This window comes from Ambystoma mexicanum, chromosome 1q (genome assembly GCF_040938575.1).
Source record: "Ambystoma mexicanum isolate Mex_15411 chromosome 1q, UKY_AmexF1_1, whole genome shotgun sequence".
Lineage (NCBI taxonomy): Eukaryota > Metazoa > Chordata > Amphibia > Caudata > Ambystomatidae > Ambystoma > Ambystoma mexicanum.
This window is the reverse complement of record NC_090922.1, coordinates 281822231-281844214: the sequence shown is the minus strand read 5'-3', so window position 1 is coordinate 281844214 and position 21984 is coordinate 281822231.

The window sequence follows — 21984 nt, the reverse complement described above, 5'->3', positions numbered from 1 at the left end:
TTAATAAAAACAGCTTTGGGTGGGTACCTATAGGGATTACCTATTTCAAAATAATATTTAATCCAGGCATACATGAGGTTGACCCAGAAAACATGTTTTACATTGGGAGAAGAATTGTATCAGATATGGTGAGTTGGAGTGAGCTGAGTCTATCCATTTCGAGGTAAAGTGAAGGCAATGGCACCTAAACACAATTATGTACTGAACATGATCCTATCCCAGCAGGTTATGGTTAATGTTAATTAAGAAAGCAATACAAAGATTGTGAGCAATTAAATCAAGGGTAAACATATGCAAAGTGGTTGCTACCTCAACACAAAGATGTCTTAATTTACCCAATATTCAAATATGTTTTTAGCTGTTCATATTTCATCACTTGTCAAAACCTTCCCCAAATTGTAACATAAAACTAAAGGTGCCCTTGCAAACAAACACTTGTGCTAATGCTATTTGTATAGTACTTTGCTTCAGTTATGGAGGAGGACATAGACCAAAAAGGTAATGCTAGTCTGTGCTACATATAGTTGAATGAAAACAGATCACCTCCTGTCCATGAACTCCCATTTTCCCCTTGAAGCAAAAATAAATAAAGAATAGCAGGTGAAACCTTCCACCCATCACGTTTTTGGTTGTAGTTTGTCTCCCTATGTGAGAGATGGTATTCCCAGACGTGGGTCAATTGCTCGCTGAGCCACAGGGAACCAAGATGCACCTCAATGAGGAGGCCCATCAAGGTCAAAACATATTTGGCGTTGGTTGTGTTTCCATGCAGAGCGAATCTGATGTAGCAGTTCGGGCTGGGCTGCTACCGTTGGTGGGAAAACCTCACTGATTTGCAGATGGCTTGGACCCCTTTTGTAATCACACAGACGGGTTAAAAAACGGGTTAAAAAACGGTGGTATGGAAGGTTGCCCAGAGCAGTGCCAGTGGTTCAGATTTATTCAAAACCGTCCACCCATCACTTTTTTGGTTGTAATTTGTCCCCCTATGTGAGAGAGGGTAAGCCCATATGTGGGTCTCTTGCTCGCTTTGTCATAAGGATTCAAGCTGCACCTCACTGAGGAGGCCCAACAAGGCCAACCATGTCTGGGGTTGCTTGTGTTTCCATTCAGAGGGGACCTGGCCTAGCAGTTCGGACTGGGCTGCTACTCTTGGTGGTAGTACCTCACTGATATGCATATGCACCCCTTTTGTAATGGTGGGGACAGGCTAGGAAACACTGGTATGGAAGGTTGCCCAGAGCAGTGCCAGTGGTTCAGATGTGTTCAAAACCTTCCATCCATCACTTTTTTGGTTGTAATTTGTCTCCTAATGTGAGAGAGAGCATGTCCAAACGTGGGTCCCTAGCTCGCTGTGCCATAGGCAACCAAGCTGCACCTCACTTAGGAGGACCAACAATGCCGAAAATTGTCTGAGGTTCTTGTGTTTCCATGGTCTAGTAGTTTGGGTGGGATGCTTCCATTGGTGGCAGTACCTCACTGATTTACATATAGCTGGATCCCTTTTACAATGGCACAGACATGCTAAAAAACAGTGGTGTGGAAGGTTGTCCAGAGCAGTGCCAGTCGTTCAGATTCATGCAAAACCATCCACCCATCACTTTTTTGGTTGTAATTTTTCTCTCTATGTGAGAGAGGGTGTCATGATGCCCGCTCCCGGGGAGCCGGTTCAAGCCCTGCGTCCCCGAAAGCGGACATCCAGTCCCCAAGGAAGGACCCAGCAACCCCATATAGGGGCCCTTTGGAAAGTGTCCTGGCGCCTATGGCGCCAGGCTCATAAAAGACATCAGTCCTGGCGCCATAGGCGCCAGGCTCATTATGGGAGTGCTTGGGTGCACTTACCTGATGCAGACCATGCTGCAGGATCCCGGCCTCCTTGAGGCCTGAAAGGAACTACTTTACCTGTGGGACTAACTTACCATCCGGGCGTGGTCGGGGAAGGATACATACCTGATTGGAGGAAGGATACATACCTTCCAAGGCTATTTAAACCCCACCCGAACAGCCACACGTGCTTCGCGTTGTTCTGCATCTAGCAGCTGGACGCTCACCGTGTCTGCTCCTGCATCCTGACTTCTGCCACGCCTGCCAGCATCCTGGATCACCTTCAAAGGAAGAGAAGAAGAGAACAGAAGAAGGAAAAGTCCTTACCTGCTAAAACTGCATCCCGGAGACATCTCGCCGACAATCCTGAAAAGTAAGACTTTTATTTAAAAGCTCATCGCGTCGATCGCTGCAGCGCCGCATTCAACTCACCTTTACAGGGCGCCTCAATGTTCAGCAGCGATCATCTGGATTTGCAGTCACGCCCCAGCGCCTAGGGAGAAAAAGACAAGAACAAAAGGTGAGAGAGAGAAGGGAATAAGGAAAGCTAAATCTCCATGTTAAGACTTACCTGTTGATTCATTCCCTCTTCATTTCGGGTCCGCGCCGCATCCTGGCATTTCCGGACCCCGGCCCCTAAGGGGAAAAAGAGACATCAGCGTTAATGAGCAAATGAAAAGACATTACCAAAAAACGCTCATTAAAGACTTACCTGATTTCTACAAGGATTTCACCTCTCATCTCGGGTCGGTGCCTGTTCCCCGGCATTCCGTACCCCGGCCCCTATGGGGAAAAAGACACTAGCATTAGTACATTTATGCATGGACACAAGGGGAACCTCTTATCAAAAAACGTACCTGGAAGCCAATGAAAATCCAGTGAAGTAATTGGATACCAACGCGCCCCTGCATCAGAAGAAGGATGGAGAGCTTGTCCTTCCAGACCCTAAGGTGAGATGCTACGAGGAATCACAGAAGGGTTTCGAGGAGGGTGAGAGGGGAAAGTGGGAGGCCGATTGCATTACCCCGCAGACAGTTAATCCCCTATTTTCGCCTAGAGAAGGATACTTTTGCAAGCCAGACAAGCCAGATTTGGGGGCCCGGTCCAGTCCGTCTTCCAAACCCTGCGCATCACCTTAGAAGAGGTCGCACCAGCTCGAACCAGGCCAGCGCCTCCGTGGGAGTCAGGTGAGCGTAACAGAGGGTAAGCGCAGACGTGGGTACCTTGCTCGCTTTGTCATAAGAAATCAAGCTGCACCTACTGAAGAGGCCCAACAAGGCCAACCATTTCTGGGGTTGCTTGTGTTTCCATGCTGAGGGGACTTGGCCTAGCAGTTTGGATTGGGCTGCTACTCTTGGTGGCAGTACCTCACCGATTTGCATATGGTTGCACCCCTTTTGTAATGGCGGAGATAGGCTAAAAACAGTGGTGTGGAAGGTTGCCCAGAGCAGTGCCAGTGGTGCAGATGTATGCAAAACCTTCCACCCATCACTTTTCTGTTGTAGTTTGTCAACCATCTGCTGGCCTCAGTGGGATGTGATGGAGTGAAGGATAGTCCGGATGTAGGAGATCAAGATCGTGTCACTGTGATACCCTTTGAGATTTTGCTCTCTTGTATTCACATTAAAGAGAACCACAGTTAGAACTAGATGCATTGAAATGCTACCTAGAGAAAGTTCTTATGGATTACAATGACTAATGTGAAGTTTCCTGATTACTGAGCTGCTGCTCCCAAGGGGTTATGAGAAGATTGCCTCAGTTCACAAAATCACCTCTACTGGTGGCCTGTATGATAATACTCTCTCCTCAACATTAGGGGCTAATTGGGAGAAAAAAACCTGCCTGCACTTTGCTGCGACAAAGTGGGCCATAACGTTGCATTGCCAAAATGCAGGCATGGGGGGAATGTAGATAAAATTCATGCTTTTTAAATAACTGTCTCTGGTCACCAGAAAAACCCCAGAGAACTGGCGATACAGCAACATGCAGATGCTGTAGATGTAGTGCACATGGGTAGAACATCAATCATAATCTAGGTTATGCGTGATCATTTTGGACCGAATTGTACCGTGGTAGAATTATGGGCAGCTGATATTTTTGGAAAACGATAATTTCGGATGGCCTTATATCCCCTCTATCCACCACCCCTATACCCCTTACAATTACCCCAACCTACTTGCACTTACCAGCCTTTGGTTCCTTGCGTTCGGCTTCTCCCTGTAACATCAGTTCCATCTCCAAATTATGGGTGTGAACTGACGCCTCCGCGTCCTTTTCTTTCTTTTTTATTTTCTTTATTGGGCGACACCCCTGCTACTCCTGAAATCCCATAATGTGGAACAGGGGGGCGGGGGAGACGGGGTAAGACAGGGGCACGCCTGCAACCCCTGCACCCTTTATTCCACATTTTCGGTTTTCATTTTTTTTTTTTACTATGCCAAATTCGCCATTTTCAAACCTTTGTTTGCTTTTTTTACATGTTTGGGTACTTCCATAAACTATGGTCATGTGAACATGTTAATATGTATTTTCAAAGAGATACGTGAGCATATTAGAAATGGCGTAGGAAGACCACTTTCTAACATGCCGGGATTATCCTATGGCATGCTTTGTCCAACCAGGAGGGATTCATGATGGATTCATCAATCACTCGTAAATACTAGCAGTAAAATTACTTATGCGAGCCAAAATGTGTATCCGTTGTCAGTGAATTGGGGGACTCTGTTCCAACATCACTTAAAGGATTTGCTGGCTGAATTCATGAATATAGCCTCCTACCACATCGGATGTACCACCTTAAAGATCCCTAGAAATAGGGAGTGAATTTATTGGTGATATTTGTGGCAGGTATTATGGGCTGCTCCTCAACAGTGGTCCCACATACTGCCTTATCTTCCAAAAATGAGGTGTTGTGGCTGCCACCATAATCAGGCACTGTCCGCCTGGTGGCCGGTTCATTATATCTTGGTAAGTATTGAATGTGGGTTAAAAAAAAAAAAAAAACAATGGTTTTCACACTTACAATGAATGTCTTTTTTGACAAACATAGAAAAAATGCTTTAGGAATCATCACTTCACCATTCAACTTGTTTATACTGTTCTGTGTATTATTGGCTGGGGTTCACTATCGTCCAGGGTGGTAAAAAGAATCATAATGCATTTGGCAGTGTTACATTCATTTGTAATGTGCACCAAATTATGAAGGTGAACTTTTCATGATTACATCTGTTCTTTTTCCACCTTTGCTTAATGTGCTTGTTTTATTTTATTTTTTTAACACCAAGAAAAGCTATTCTATTACTTATTAGAACAATACTCCCTTTCGTTTGGGGAGGCAAACTTGAAAATACTTATGAGAAGTTCTTTGTAGAAAGCAGATGAAGGCAGGGGAGCCCCAAGCGCTTAACCAAATTTTAAAAGTGTGCTGTTGTGGCAATACAATCTGTAATGTATATTCCTTTAAAACAATAAGACATCGGGCCTCATTACGACCCTGGCGGAAATCGTGGTGCAATATGCACCATGGAGCACGGCGGAAAGCTGCCGATAGCGCCATGGGGGTTGGCGGATTTACCGCCCCATTCCGACCTTGGCGGGGCGGTAAATCCCAATTCCCCATTTTACCCTTCCCCATTCCCATTTTTGCCCCATAGGGTATAATGGGAGTGGGGAAGGCGTTAATTACGCCACCGTAAAATACGGTGGCGTAATTAACAACAAGGTCCCGTAGCGCCATGGATTTCTCCGCCCGGAAAAACCAGGCGGAAGACGCTCCATGGCGCTACGGGAACTCGTAGTAGGGCGGACGGGTCCGCCGCGAATACCGCTGGCGTAAACCCACTCCGCCAGGGTCGTAATGAGGCCCATCGTGTTTTATTAACTTTTACTTAGACTTAGGAGATGTATTAAGAAAGTTACACGTTTTCTCTTAAAAGAAAATGTGTGGGGGATTTTAATGTAGCATATAGATATTCAATATTTTCGAAAATATTAATGAATAATGTTCTTTGCAAGCACGACCTGAAAACATGGCAACATTTTAACTGTTTTTTATTATTTCTTCTCGATGGATCTGATGTTGAACCCCGTGCCCTTCTGGAGGAAGCACAAAACTTCTGGGGAATGGTTTCCTACCCAGGATAGTGGATTTATCGCCAGGATTTGTGTTGGCACATGGTACATGATGTTTTACCAGTACAGTAGGCCAGGTAAAGAAGCTACTTAGCCCACAGTCTATTGTGTCCGAGAAAGAGGAAGAAACAGCAAGGCACCACATTTGGGCCTGTGAAACTGCAAAGGAGTCTGGGAAGAAGCGTGTCAAGATTTGGAAAAGCTGTTGCAATGGAAAGATAGAATCAAGCTGGTGGTGACAGGAGTGAGGGGAACTTTGCAACAGATCAGAATACTGCTGTATGACTTTTACTGGCTAGTGGCAAATACATTTTATGGAATGCATCTTACATTCCTGTGCGACGTGATGTGAAGTTTACGCCTAAAACAATTTAAAGGATGACGCTGAATCAGGCACAAGAATATTCTCAGTGAGTTGTAAGTGAACATAGCCTGAAATGGACAAACATACATTGAAGCATTTTAAAAAACGGTAGACTATTAAAAGATGATGAAGACGTAATCAGTATTGTGCTTTTTCTTGTTTTGGTTAAATTTGAGCCTTTGCTTAATTTTTCAAGCATCCCACATTTAACATGCTTTCGGAATGAACTCGTTAATGCGAAATTGATTGCTTTTTTTAATTACTTGTTTTACTATTACAATTTAGGCAAAGCTAGGTTTTTCACATGATGACCATTTGGAGAGATATGATGGACATACAACGCTTAAAGGTGAAGATCTACCTAGTCTGTCAGCTACTCTCTGTTGTGCATTCAATGAACAATGTATGCGTGAATGTATCTGTTGGGAATACATAGGAAGTAGTTTCATTGCTTGTATAACTACTATTTTTGTTTGCTTTATGATTTTTGATTTTCTGATATTTTCCTTTAGATTGTGTTTTGCAACCCTTGACTTGATAAGCATCCTTTGTGCTTGTTCTGGATTAATTTCAATCTCTTTTTAGTCATGGTTTTCGGAGAGCGTATACCATTTAATAATCTTCCACATTGATATTAGGCACTTTTAATGTTTTTAAACATTATTTTGCAAACTTGTGTTGCATCAGTCTCTTGTTTTTTTAGTGTACACTGTTATTTTAAGAAGACTTCGAAGTTTGCAAATGTCATAATTAAAAGGTTAAATGCTTTGTATTATTTTGAAGTTATTAAATGTTGCTGGTGGTCTGGTGTAGAAGGGACGTGACCTAGGGGTTTGGGTTGGACTGCTATTTGTGGGTGGGGCCAAGCATGATTTACATGGTTTGTTTTGCCTTCTTTAAGGCATGGTAAGCAGGAAAACAGTAGTCTAGAAGGTTGCCTAGTATAATGCCAGAGGTTGTGTTTATATAAAAACATTCAAGTCCTCAATTTTCAATCTTGGAGATGTTACACCTAGTGGGTATTCCAGAACAGGTCATGAGCCTGTGGTCCATAGAGATCCAAGCTACCCCTCTCTAATGACACCCAACGTGGCTGAAAAATGTCTGGTGTTGCTTCTGATCTCATGCAGAAGGGATGTCACCATGCAGTTTGCACTGGACTACTCCTTTTGGGTTGGGACTCATTTGCTTTTAATGTGTTTTCTGCTTATGTGATGGCATGCTGAAACATTATGCCTTAGTCTGCTGCCCAGAGAACTACCAAAGGTTATTGAGCATCAACTTTCACTTTTGCAGATACCAGGCTGAATGGCACAGACACATACATATGCAGACACAGAGCCTGCAACCCTAGCTAACCCCACTGATGATTGCCTACGAGGCTGGGCCATTCCCGGGGTGCCTTTTGATCTTGTGCAGAAGGGATGTACACCAAACAGTTTGGGCTGGACTACCCACTTTGGGCTAGCTTGATTTGTGTACATCATTTCCCCTTCTGGAATGGCATGTCAGGCAGCAAAGTAATGTCTGGGGGATGGACCAGGTCAATGTCAGAGGTAATAAACTGTTCACCCACACCCCATCTGCACAAGACCACAAGGGACCTTCCAGACATCAAACTTCAACATTGCAGATGCCAGCCCGAGTGAGACACATATGCATCCTACTTTGCCAGAGAACTTTGTGGACCATCAGCGGTTCCTACCTGCAAACGCACCCTGGGCCTCCAACACCCAGGACTCTCCCCGCAAGTGTGGAAACCATCTGGTGCACTGTGGTTTCCTCCCAGAGGGACATGCTTCTCTCTGAATGTTTGTTTTCAATATAATGTATTGGCCATATACTGTTTTGGCAATAGTCCTGCCCACAAAACAAGCTCCTTCAGCTTAAAGCACCAGTGACTCTACCTTCAAGTGTGGGAGCCATCTGGGGCACTGTGTTTGGCAACCAGAGAGACATGTGACTGTCTGGAGGTTAGCGTTCAAGAAATATTTTCTTTGCCACATCCCGCTTTGCCTGAGGACTCTGAGCACCATCTGAAGGTACTGCCTACTAAACGAATTTCACTGGGCCTACAACACTGTCAGAAAGTGTGGACACCATCTAGAATACAGTGATTGGCTCCCAGAAGGACTGCCTCCCTTATTCATTCTCCCCTGGGAGTCCGGCCCAGGGCATATGCAGCTCATTGCCAAAAGCAGCAAATAGCATCTTCCTGTTTGGGCATTTTGGGGTCCATATATGGCCAGAACTTCGCTGACTTTACCCTTTAACTGACTTCTGCTTCCACGCATAGGGATCCTTCCACCCATTGACTATCCATTCACTGCAGAGTTTTTGTTAACTCATAGAACCAATGGACATTATTGTTTTGGGTCTGTTAACTGTGTTTTGGTTACCTGCAGGCCCATTCTGGCCCAAATCAGAATGTGCACCTGGTTCTTCTCAGCCAACAATCTAAGCCAGCCTTTCTACTACCCACATACTTCATCTCTCTCTCAGGCTTCACCCTTTCTTCACTGTCTCCATTTGCCTATTTCTTCTAGCCATCATCATGCATTTTGACTTCCCTCAATTACTTGATTACTCTTTCTGCACACCCTTCTCCTACTCTTGTCTCATTTCACTCAGCCTCAATATAGTCTAACTGTGGCCTGCCCATCTTTGTTCTTCAAATCTGGCAGGGCATGCATCAATCAAACCTCTCCCGTGCTCCACCAATCTCCAACCTTATCTTAGAGCATAACACTGGTTTCTCTCCCCCACCTTCATTCACAGTTTCACTTGGCATCTGCTATGCACATTCCTCTGCAACAAGACTACCAGCAGCACTGACCACTTTGACTGTTATCACCCTCAGCTTTCACTTCTTGCCATCACACAAAAACCTGGATCTGCCCACAGTACTCTGCTACACTAGCAGCTCTCCACACTGGCTCTTCTTCATTCTGCCACTCTCCCTGACCTGTTGGGAATATCAGTAGTGTGGGGTTCCTTATCAATAAGGCACTGAACACTGGCCCTCTAAACCTCTCCGATATCAACTCTTTATCTTTTGAATATGCCACTATTAAATACCTTCCTCCTACACATCTCATTGTTCTGGCTCTCTATAAACCCATTGGTCATGTCACCCCCTTCTTCTGTGATCCGACCCTTCTCCTTAAGACATCCCCATTGTCATGCCGAGAGACATTAACCTTCCCAAGCCCTCTGCAGTCACTTGCCTTCAACTTAACCCCCTCCTATGTGACCCCCCCCACACACCCTCGATGACTAGCCTTCCCACATTGGTGGCAACTCTCTAGACCTTGTCTTTCTCTACAATTCATTCACTTCCTCTGACCTCTCCATTAACCCTACTCCCTCTAATCCCTCTGTTGTTCACTTTAACATCTTGCCCCACCACCTTGTACTTCTTATCTCCCCTCTTCAATGACTAAGTTGGAAATTGAGACATGTCTCTCTTGCCTCTTACCTTAATGGTGTCAGGACCCCTCTCCTGTCCCTATTCCCCATTCTGGTCTCTTCCATTGACCATGATTTTGCTGAATTTCAGTCTGAGCTTATAACTCCATTTTAGCAAACTATCTTGCTCACACATTCACAACTTCCCTTCACTGTCCTCACCCTTGACTCACCTCTGAAATCTGACCATCAAAACAAATATGCAGAGTAATGTCTGATGCTGGTGAATATAATGGAACCTTTCCTACTCCTAGCCCGTACAAACCCCGTTTTGCCCTTCCCTTACCTTGGCACAGGGCTCTGCCAAAACCTACAACTTCACAGACCTACTCTCCTCCCTTTGCAATCAACCCACACACTTTTATCTACTCTGAAGTCTTTTCTCACACCTCCCAAACTAATATGCATTGCCTGTTCCCTTTCTGCTAAGGGTTTTGCTCACCACTTTCCTTCTAACATCTCAAATATCTTTGACACTCTAAAACCCCTCCTCTCCCCCAACTCTCCTTCTGTCCACCACCTCTTCTCCCCTACATCATTTTCTCACAATTACTTTTTCCTCATCACTCCTATTGAATTAGCCATATCCACTGCAGCGCCAATCCATCTTGCTCTCCTATCGACCCAATCGCTCCCCAATCATTGCCTTTGTCTCTATTAGTTATATAACCAATCTCTCTACACTCCATTCTTCCCGACCACCTTCAAATCTGCATCTGTCTTACCCCTATTGAAGTAATCCTCAGCTGACCCAAACACCCCTGCCAACCATAACCCAGTTGCTCTTCTTCCCCATTACTGTAAGTTCCTTGAGCGGATGGTCTTTGACCGGATCACTAAGTACCTTGAGGATGGTAGCTTTTGAAATCCACTTTAATCTGGCTTCTGTAGTAAACACTCCACCTAGACCACACTAATGCATCTGCTCCAACTTTCCCTCTAATGCTCAAAACTCCACACTCTCTTCTGTACTCATCTACTTGGTCCTTCATTTCACTTCTGACATTGTAGAACATTCCTCTCTCTTCCTCACACTCCAGAGCAATGGGTTTTTCAAATCTGCTCTTACTTGAATTGCCTCATGCATGGAAGGTTGATTCTTTAAACTCTATTGCAACTCGTAAATCTCTGACCCCACCCTTCTCCCTGTTGGCATCCCTCAAAGATGCCACCCATGTACTTCTGCTCTTCACCTTTTAGACTTATTCCTAGGAAGACCTATCTCATCCTTTGGTTTTCACTATCACCTTTTTACTGATGACAGTCACATACTGTTCTCCTTTCCCTCCTTCCCCCCAGCCAGCTCATAACAGTTTGACAACTGTCTTACTGCTATTCGTAACTGGATGGCTCTCCACTGGCTCACGCTGAACTCTTCAAAAATTAAAGTTATCTTTCTTCCGGTTTACATTCTCATCCCTCCTCTCTTGCATCACCTTACCATCTCCAATTCTTGTCCCCTCACCTACGAATTGCAATCCTAAGATCTTTGATAATGACCTTAGTTTGCAACAATTCATCAATACCAGTCCCTCTGTAGCTCATATTAACCTCCAGAATGTTTGGAAAATACACCCTTTTTTGATTAAACACTAAATAATAAGTTATTCTTGTGCTAAGCGAACTTGACTACTGCTCAGTCCTACACCTTGGCCTTCTTCTGTACTCCTTCCTCCCTCTAAATGAAGTCCTCCACTTTGCTACACACAGTCTGTACAACCTACCCAGATCCTCCCACACTTCTACACACTGACAACATCCAGATGTCCGCTCCATGTACATTCACTCCATTATAAATACCATCTACTCGTCGTCAAAGATATTAATGGCCTTGCTCCTGAGTACATGTCTGCTTGTATCCCAGTTGACATACAATCTCATTATCTCTGATCCGCCTCTCCATTAAACCTTACCATCCCATGCCCTCCCTGTTAGATTAATTCTACCCTTGTAAGTCTTTTCTATTTCATTCTCCCTAGTATATGTCCCAGTTTTCTTTACATCCTCATAAACTGGCTTACCAGTTGTTCCCATCTTTATATTATTGTACAAGCACCCTTCGTGGGTATTCTACTGCCATCTGCTAATGCGTTAATGTAATTCATTTCTGATCAACATTGACAACTGTGTTCTTCAAATAAATACAAATGCAAATATGCCCAAACAGTGTGTGTAACCTTCCCTGCCTGCAAACCCAAGCTACCCCTCACTGATCACATCCAGGGAAGCTGAAACATGCCTTCAGATGCTTGTGGTGTCATTCAGAAAGGCTTTGACCAAACATTTGGGATGCACTGCCCCTTTTGAGGTAGGATCTAGCCTGATTTCCTCTAGGTCTTACTTCTTCTGTAATCACAGTGGGCTGGAGAGTACCCTTCAATTTTGCAGATGTACTAAACCTTCTTGCAGTGGATGTGTAAGAAAACAGTTCTGGAACAACTGACTGTTTTTTCGTGGGGCAAAACCTGGTTTTCCTACAGTTTTTCTTTTCCTGTATGGCATGGCCGGCTTAAAAATGATTGTCTACAGCAAGGGTCTGCAACCTTTTGGTTCTCCAGATGTTTTGGACTGCAGCTCTCATCATCCTTAGACAGTAAAGTCAATGTTGTGTGACCATTGGAGTTATAGTTTAAAAACCTTGGACAGCCACAACCCTGGACTAGAGGGTTATGCAGAGCAATGTCAGGGGTTATTATTAATTCAAAGCCGTCCAGCTATTAACATTTATTTTTTCAGAATACTGAGAAAGGAGATTTGCATCTGGCTTCATTTTAGGAGACATGAAGGAGTGGCATATGGTCTCTGTATCCTACTACCCCGACATTAGTAGGGGCAATAGCTATATTCAGTTAGCTTGCCCAGAGCCATCTAGGGTTGATAAAGGAGGGGGGAACGCCCCATGAGCAAGTAGTGGTAACCTCACTGGAAGATACCCAAGTGAATACAAAAAATAAACAAATAAAAAGAACAAAACAAGGGTGGAAACCTGGAAATAAATCATCGAAGAAATGTCTCTGTAAGGTGAAACTAATGGAACTGGAGCTCCCCCCAACCCCAGTCCGTCACTCCAGGCAATAAAATACCATGGGTAAGGAGGAGTTGCAAGTTGAAGAAAGCAAGCCTAGAACTGTCTATGAACAGTGGGCCATCATCTGAAGAAAATGGTTACATAATTACAATAAGGGACATCATGAAAGGCAAGACCTCAAAAGATTTAGCTCAGAATACCTCTATCCCTGGTCGAGATCTTGGTGAAAAAAGTAGTGGGTGAAATTCAGGAAGAAAAATATGTCTTCACAGTAGGCTCATAGAACGGTTTGTAGCCGAGGGATATGTTCCCTAAGGCAAGGGTAATTTGGATTTCCAAAGTGAAGCATGTTTCAAGAATGGATGTGGAAACTCAGACTTTGATACCCTTGATGATCCAGGGCCCTTCCACAAAGAAGCCTCTGTGTCTGCCTGTACCAACGTTACCCCAGGAAATTCGACCTGATGTCCAGCAGCCAGCTCAGGGCAGGTCCGCAAAGAGGGTAGTGTGCCCATTAGTGCTGGGCTCACAACAGTCAGAAACTGTGCAAAGCCGGAGCTGCCCTGGGAACAAATAAAGGGGTTGGGGTGCTCTAGGAAAGGAAGAATTGCAGGGCCCGCCAAACTGTTCTTGGAATTCCTCTTTGAAAAGGGGGGTCGGAATTTTAAATAAGGCAAAGGTGTTGCACCGCTTTTATGAAATACCTAGCCTCAGTTTAATTATATCTAAGGATATGGATGTGGTCGAGTCTGTGGATCTGGTGTAAGACGATAGAGCTACACTATCTATTCCTTCTAGGATAGTGTACAATGTCTTATTGAAGGAGGTGAAAAGTCTGAGGGAATTAGGCTATGATCTGTCTCCATATGTCTTAAAAGGAAACACAACGGAGAGAGCAGTGTTTGACAAATTATATGATAGAAGATCCCCAGAAGGGGAGGGGGCAGAGGGAGTAAAGCATCAAACACTATGTTCCAAGGAACGAGAGGATCACTCCAGCCAGGAGCTCAACTACACAAATATGAATGAATGGAGATGGCAAGCCTTGACCCTAAAAGACTCAATCTCCCTTTGAGGGAATTAAAACAACACCTTTACTGCTCACACTTCTATTAATTGCATTTTGGGGAATCTCCTGGGGTTTAATAAATTGATAAATAAACAGGAATTAAGTTCATTTTTGTGCCCCCACACCTTCCTTATTTTACAAGAGGTGTGACTGACAACATGCCCTGTGTTTGGTAGTTATCAAATTGTGTTTCAACCTGCCATTAAAGGGAGTCTGGGCCGTCCTTCAGGCAGCTAAATAACTTCAGTTCGCACTCCATTTTTTTTCTTGGTTAAGCATGAGGAGCTGGATAGAGGGGCGTTTGGCGCTTTCCCTGAGGGGTAAAATTAGGTGTGCCCAGGTCAATATTAACAGGCAATACTCCCACGGTGATTTAAGTATGACAATAAGCAAAACTTTGATGCTATTTAAAAACTGGTACATTACCTCCCGGAGGGGATATATAATTGTTGCAGTGGACATGAATTCTGATTGGGGAAATGCCCTGTGTTCTTGGAAAGAACCTTCTGGAGGTCTTGATCCGAAGGGAGTTTCAATTAAAATCCCAAAAGGTAGGCTATGGAAACAAACAATTGAGGACTGGGGCTTATCTATGTTGAAATACCAAATTAACGGTGCATCCCAAAATCACTCTACTTGGCATATGGGGAATTCCTCCCCGTAATTGATTATATGCTTGCTTTACAGGTCCTTGGGGAGATCTGCTCAGAATTCCAGGTGAGGGATACCAGCCTGAGTGATCACAACATGTTAGTTGTATTATTTACTACCAGGACAAATGAGAGTTGAGTTAGTGGCCCTGAGCCCCCGAGAGGTAAACCGTAATCAAAACAGGTTAAGATGGAATGATGATAATATCAGCCCTTTAAAAAACAATTTGAAAGTTACATCTGTAAATACCACCTTGGAGAAGAAGCACACATTTTTCTCTTTTCGATGGTTTAATAGTTTTATTCAGTATTTCATATCCCTCCTCTAATAGATATGAGAGCAAGAGTGATGACAGCAACAGTCCATGTACATAGGTTTGATACGTTTGTATATGAAAAAAACAAACAAAGTAGGAAGAAAATAAGAGATATCAAACAGAATGGCCAGCATTTTTATACTATTGTTTGTTTAATTAAGAAGGAGAGACAGATATGAATACTAGGCCATGGCCCATCTTCTCTATTCCTCCAAGGAGATTGGGAAACCATGCTAGTCATCATTGCTGGGAAATCAGAGGCTAATTTCTGGTCCACTTTTAACGCATTAGAGAAAAACAAAGAGGTGGTTCAATTAAATCCCATTCCAGAAGGTGTGTGGGTGCAACATTTCCCGAATTTGTATGGAGAGAGAGAGTGTGATTCTGCCCAGATTACCCTCAATAAAACGTAGTATGGAGTTTAGAATTTACTTTGGTAGACAATGAGTCCCTCATGAGGTGGGCAAGTGGATCAAGGTCAAGGGGCTGAAATAAACTTGCCAATTCCATCTTAAAGCCAGCTCTGGAGATGTGGGCATCTTTTTTATATAGCCTCTCCAGAGATATTGTTGGTCTACAGTGGACCCTGCAGTCTTGGGTTGTATGGTGAACCCTCTGGTATATCACCCCTTCCTGGAATCTCCACCAGCAACCTCTCTGCTCCATCACCATCTTCATCCTCTCTTACTGGCACAGCAGGATTATAGCTTCACAACATTCTGACCACAGTGGACGCCCCAAAGTTCCTAACAGCTACACTAATCATCGGACCAACCTGGCAAGAGACAGCAGCCATAGTTTTTGAACCCTACAACTAATCCCTCAGCACCTAATTCAATTCTGTAGCACCTCCTACCTTTCTCCACCCAGCGCAAGCTCATTGCTATTAGTGGCGTGATTCTGTTTCACACCAAAGATGTTGCTGGCAATGAGAAGCCGGGCAACAGATTGCTCAAGCTGAAAGGCAAGGTGAAGATGATGATGTTGCCCTCAAGGACGCATATTTGTGTTGCTGTAAGCGGTTGCTGAGAGGGGCTCTGCAGAAGATTCAACATGTCACTTAGAGGTCTATAGTAGATGAAAGACGCCTGCAGATTTGTTGTATCTGCAGATGTGTAGGGCCTACAGTGTGGTGACAAGAGGCCACTTCAAGATAGTCTTGCATGACTAAAGTCATTTGAATGGTCATGGAAATGCTTCTGCAGGCACATGATGTTCAGTAGTGCGTGGTTGTGTCTAGCTACAGTAATGGTCCTGTCTTTGCTATTTTTTTTGGTGCCATTCCATGGTGTCTAGTTGTTCTGAGATTGTTGATGAGTGATGCACTCCTTCCCTGATCTTGAAAAAAATTGTTTAAAAATAGTGAAAAGCACAGAAATATGGAGTGGAGCACATAGACAGGCCGGCAGTGTGTTCACTATAGTTTACCAATCTTTTGTATTTTGTACAAGTCGTTGCATTGGCTATTTTGTACAATACCCGGGATGACCCGGCATTTGAGGACCACTTGGGATTCAAACCGACAGTATCATGACAGATAATGACACAACATATTGCACACTTTGAAGCTGCTGTTCGTGCATAATGGAAATTAAGGATTTGCCTATTCTGAAAGAGCCAGTCACCGGCATTGCACTTCAGTCGCCATTTTGCCACAGCATGTTTGGCTCCCATCTTAGAGAAGTGACGACAAGCCACAATCTTGCTTTAGCTCTTTTGTCTACCTGATGTGGCTCTCAGAGCAATCATGGGACTGGTGCCATGCACTGAAATGTAGTGACCAAAAGAGAAAAGGGCAGTCAAGACGTGGACATATTTTAACTCCACATCGTTGGGTCCATCTTGTGGTTTTCTGCAGCGTTTTAGATAACTGGTTGACGAGTCTTCAAACAGCAAGCAAAAATATGAGCTCTCGGATCATAAAAGGAAAAGAATAAGTTAGACATTGCTGTACCACATTCTTCTGTGATAAAGGTATATTTATTTAAAAAGGTCTGAGTCCAGACAGAAAGGTAAAAGTCCAGACATTCTTTATTTGAGCATTTCACAAATAAATTACAGGTTTCTTTGCAACCACATCATAAATCAAAACGCTTATTTACACCTCAGAAAGAGCAAGCAATTCAGCAACTAGGGCCCAAAGGAGCACTTAATTGGATCCAGGACAGCGCAAGTCAGAGAAAATGAGCCTGTATCTACTCCGATGGTCCTGCATGAAAAGAAAATCGAATGGGCTGATGACAACTCCAGGAGATGCAGAAGCCCAATTAGACACGTCCATTTTTACAGCCGGTTGGTCTTTCCTTGTTGGGCAGCTTCTGTTGCTGTGTTTGTTTCCCGGGTGGACGCGCCTTAACAGACTTGCTGTCCTACATGTTTGGGTGTGGTGTGTGTGGCCAAACCTCTGCCATATCCATCCAAAGACAACCAGATGTCCAGGCCTGGCACAGACAATAGTCTTAGTTAAGGAGGAGTTTATACGCTTTTGCCAATCCGCCTGAAAAAGACAGCGCTGACGCAAACATGAGCATACAGCTTGTATTGTTTGTAATGAATAGTGAGAATGATATATTGCTACACTAAAACAATAGGAAACTGAAAACCGTAATCTAATCCCTCGGGGATGCCCAAATACTGAATAATTGCCCCCTTTTCCACTACTTGCAACTTCTCATATATTTCAATGTCTCCATTTTCTTTATACAGCTCAATGAATTTGGAGAAGTTATTTTTTGTTCCAGATATTAAAGGCAACAGAAGCACATGTTCGTGAGAATTGTTTGATGTGTATCACACAATATAAAGGTTAAAGATAACATTGACTACATGTTTAACATTACAAATAGTTGTCAAGGTCTGCTTGAGAATAACCACAGATTTTCTGACCCATTGTAAGGACACATATAACAGTTTAGAGGAGGCAGGGAGTGTCTTAGAAAATGGGTGGAAAGAAGGAGAGAGGAGAGAATAGGAGAGGCGAACAGAGGAATGGACAGGAGAGGAGAATTGAGAGAAGAGAAGAGGAGAAGAGAAGAGAAGAGAAGAGAAGAGAAGAGAAGAGAAGAGAAGAGAAGAGAAGAGAAGAGAAGAGAGGGCAAGGGGGGAGGGGAGGGGAGAGGAGGGAAGAGAAGATACATTTATATAAACCATTTATCTTGATTACAAACTTGTTTCTAGAGGCTATAGCTACATGTTTTGCTAAAGCATATTACTGTATAGGTGTATACCAAAATATATTTGTTGTGTGTACATCATGTTTCCGTCCGGATAATCAATTAGAGATTCAGTATCAATGTTTACATCAAGGACTTCTTAGCTAAAGCTTGTGCGAACATTGTGTGTTGAACATCATCCAATCCGAGTAGGAATTCCAGTAAGTAATTAAGAAAAACTCAGAAGGCATCTGTGATGTAGGATCATTTGTTTACTAGGAACTAGCCAACTATTATGAAATGCACACCGGGCTAATGCTGTGCTCATTATAAATGATGAAGAACTTGAGTTATACACATGGTAATGAGAGTCATGTGGGGGCATTCAGCTCAGCGCTTCCTTGAGCAGTCTTTAGATATTAAGGAGTATTGGAGATGCTTAGACCTTTTTTTCCATGTGTGATATTTACTGTTACTACATGTGGAAATCTGAGGCTCTCCACACCAGAACACCTTTAAAACGTACAGGACATGCTTTACAACGTTTTTTTTTTTCAATGGTATTTTCCAATTGAAAAACGCCATTGCTAATCAGGCCCAAGATCGGTAAACTATGGTGATCTGCTGAAGCACGGCATGCACAATTTCAGAAACTCCACATGGGCTTTCTACTACAACAACGTCCATTGCAGTCACTGTTTGTGGGCTGGAAATGGATACAGCACAGTCGCGGGTCCTACTGATTCTGTGGACACAGGGATCAGAAATTGCCCTTCTCTGCATAAAAAGTGGTGAAGAATCTGAGATGCCCATACTTTCACACCCTTTGGGCCTGATTCCTGGCATTTTTCACATGGAGCAAAGTGACTTTGCACTGCCAGCAAACGCCCCGATTCGCAGAGCGGTGCAACGTGTTGTGCACTGACTTTGCACCACTCTGCGAATCAGAGTGTTTGTTGGGAGTGCAACGTGTCTTTGCACTGTGATAATCATTGCATGAATCAGCGCCATAGGGTGTGTACATATGGGCATCTCAGATGTGTGTGTGCAATGCAAATTGCAGGATGCAGTGCTGGGTCACAGACTAACACCAGGCCGTATTCTGCTAAGGTTGGTGTGCACAAGCTCCTAGCTGCAGCTTGACTCATCATTGCGAGACAGCTCTCAGGGTATATCACAGCGTCATCTGGAGAGGGGCCGCAATGTTATGACAAATGAAGGAACCGCTAAATACATATGCAAATCTCTGACGCAGCGTTGCCAGCCTTGTAGGGAAACCAGCCTAATGTGTGTTTTGCCCTCTGTTTATCACATCAATCGTTTTGCATTTTTGAAGCAGTGGTGTAAGTTTTTCTGTGCCATAGTAAAATGTGCATGCCACCAAATGGGTTATAGCCACACTTACATGTTGATTATAGCTAAAATGACAGATCACACGTAATGAATCAAGTGTTTAATTCATAGTACACCTGAACAAATGTATATTGTGTTTTTTTTTAAATCACGGTAAATCGATTATATTTATTTTTAAATAATATGTTGTCAGGGGGCCTTGTGTGTTGCATATACTGCAGATTGTATTGTAGCCATTCCTAAAAATCTATACAATTATGGGCCCGATTTACCCCCATTGAAAAACGCTTTGTAAATCAGGCCCTGCGTGTCTCTACTTTGATTACTACATGGTGGGAATCTGCAGGGTCGGACTGGGGCACCACGTCGGTACAGGCACCAATGAAAACGTGTCCCACAATCACGCCTTACAATTGATACTATACTGTTTCAGTACTATTTAAGGGGAGGAGGGGTCAAATATATTGCAAATAATGCATTGGAAAACATATTTGCTTTGTAACGTTGGGTAAAATGACTGTAGTAATGTATGAAACTGGGCCACTCAGGCCAAACATGGGTTCCATTCTGTCAAAAAAGTGTCCATCCTAAAATCCTTGGCTGGCAATTCGGGCATTGCCCTACTGCCCTGCAGGACAGTCTGATCCTGGGTGTATGGAATTGTACGGTTACTCAGCTATGCTGCCTGGCCTGAAAGTTATTACATTTAAATTCAATTTAGGGTCTTATTTATTTACTGTTATCCTACGGCACTGCACTTGCACAATCTCATTGTCACCTGGCCTGGTAGGATCGTTGTCTCTGTCTTCCCTCTGTCCCCCTCCCTTACATTATCGCGCCTTGAAACACTTGTGTATAGGCGCGTTATAAATTCCTTATCATATCATATCAATGATGAACACACTATCACCATGAACTAATAGCTGCTGGTTATGTTTGCAACTGCATCAGAGTGAAAAGTTTTACAAATGTGTACAGCTCTAGTTTCCGGGTAGGCAACTGTTCTGCTGAGTAGGAAAAACAGGTTAATTGGCACTGCTAAAATTGGATCAAGGCCGGGGAAAGCCCAAGGGCAAAGATATTTTGAAATTTAATTTATAAAGCAAAAGTATTTTGTTGACAACATTTTGTTAGCGTTACTGAGAAACTGCTCCTGGTGGAGATATTGTTAAAATCCATAAAAAGAACAACTCAAGAAATAAAGGAACAAAATAAGAAGCGAATATGGCGTAAATATGTAAATGAAGTGTATGCGTTTGATATTCAGAGTATTGATACAGAGTGCAATATTAATCTGTGAATTTAGGTGTCTGAAAAGTGTACTTTAAAAAAACAGAGTGTTGAACCTAACATCTTCATCACCCACCTTACTGGTGTAAATATAACCTCTGACAAAACTACTGTGAAAATGCCAATTGGATGAGGTTTCTAGACAACTTACACCCAGTAATCAGCAGGTTGGTTCTGAGGTGCTTCTTTTGCCCTAGTTACTGTCAGTCTTCAGTGAGACCTCACAGCCTGCCGCTAGTACTCCAATATTCATTTTTATAAAAATTTGGTGTGAGCTTTGATGGACAATTTACAGTTTATGGACAACATGGTAATATCAGCTCAGTGGTATGCTATTTATGAATTGTACATGCTCACACAATAAAAATAAATATCTAGTTATTTAATTTCATCTGTAACACCTGTCTTCTGTTTTGCATGGCTGGAGGCATGGGATCATACAGTATTTGCTTCGACAGATGATAAAGTGAGTGCCTATGTGTGTGCGTGTGTGTGTGTGTGTGTGTGTGTGTACTCATTCACCAACCGATGGCCTACACTTGTATATCTGTTCACTCAAAATGTTTTGCAAGCATAATGGGGTCTGATGATTTTGCAGAGTTCTGCTGTTTGAGGCCAGGAATGTACCAATGTGTACCACACTGGACAACATACTACCAGCTGTCTGCAAAAATACACTTTGCACAGTTCCATGAATCAGGGTTTGTGTTGGCAGTGCATAGTCACTTTTCAGCAGTGCAAAGTCCCTTTGAACTGTGCAATAAAAATTCCATGATTGAGGCCCATAGAATCGTACATGTTATCAGGAGACACCGGCTCAAAAAATGCCAAAAGGCCCTGTACAGCATAAGAGCAACTCGTTGGCATGTTCATGTGTTCACCAACTTGATAAAGAAAATTTGACGGGTTGCAGGCAGAAGTTTACATAAAAAATCTAATAGAGAAATTGGTGAACCTTAGTGGTTTTGATCAGACCACATTCGATTTTAGATGGAGTGGTTGGAAGCTCCCAGTAACGTCAATTCTTTGAGCCCGGCATAACCTCGCGTGTCTACCCCGTCCTTTATTATAGCAGAGACAAATCACAGTTATACCTGATCTGTCCTTGATCAATGAGGTTTTGCCAGAATCTTTGCCATGGCTGCCTTCTAGGAGGACTGGGACATTTGAGCGAAGCATTTGCAACCTAAATTGTGCTTATACAAGTTACAGGAACATTTTAGCAACCTTAGTTTCTCTGCTATCGTATTGTGGTACAAAATATTGCTCTAAATAAGCCATTAATGCCTTTATCTAACTTTTTGTTTGCAATGCTCTTTCACAACTGTGGGCACGGAA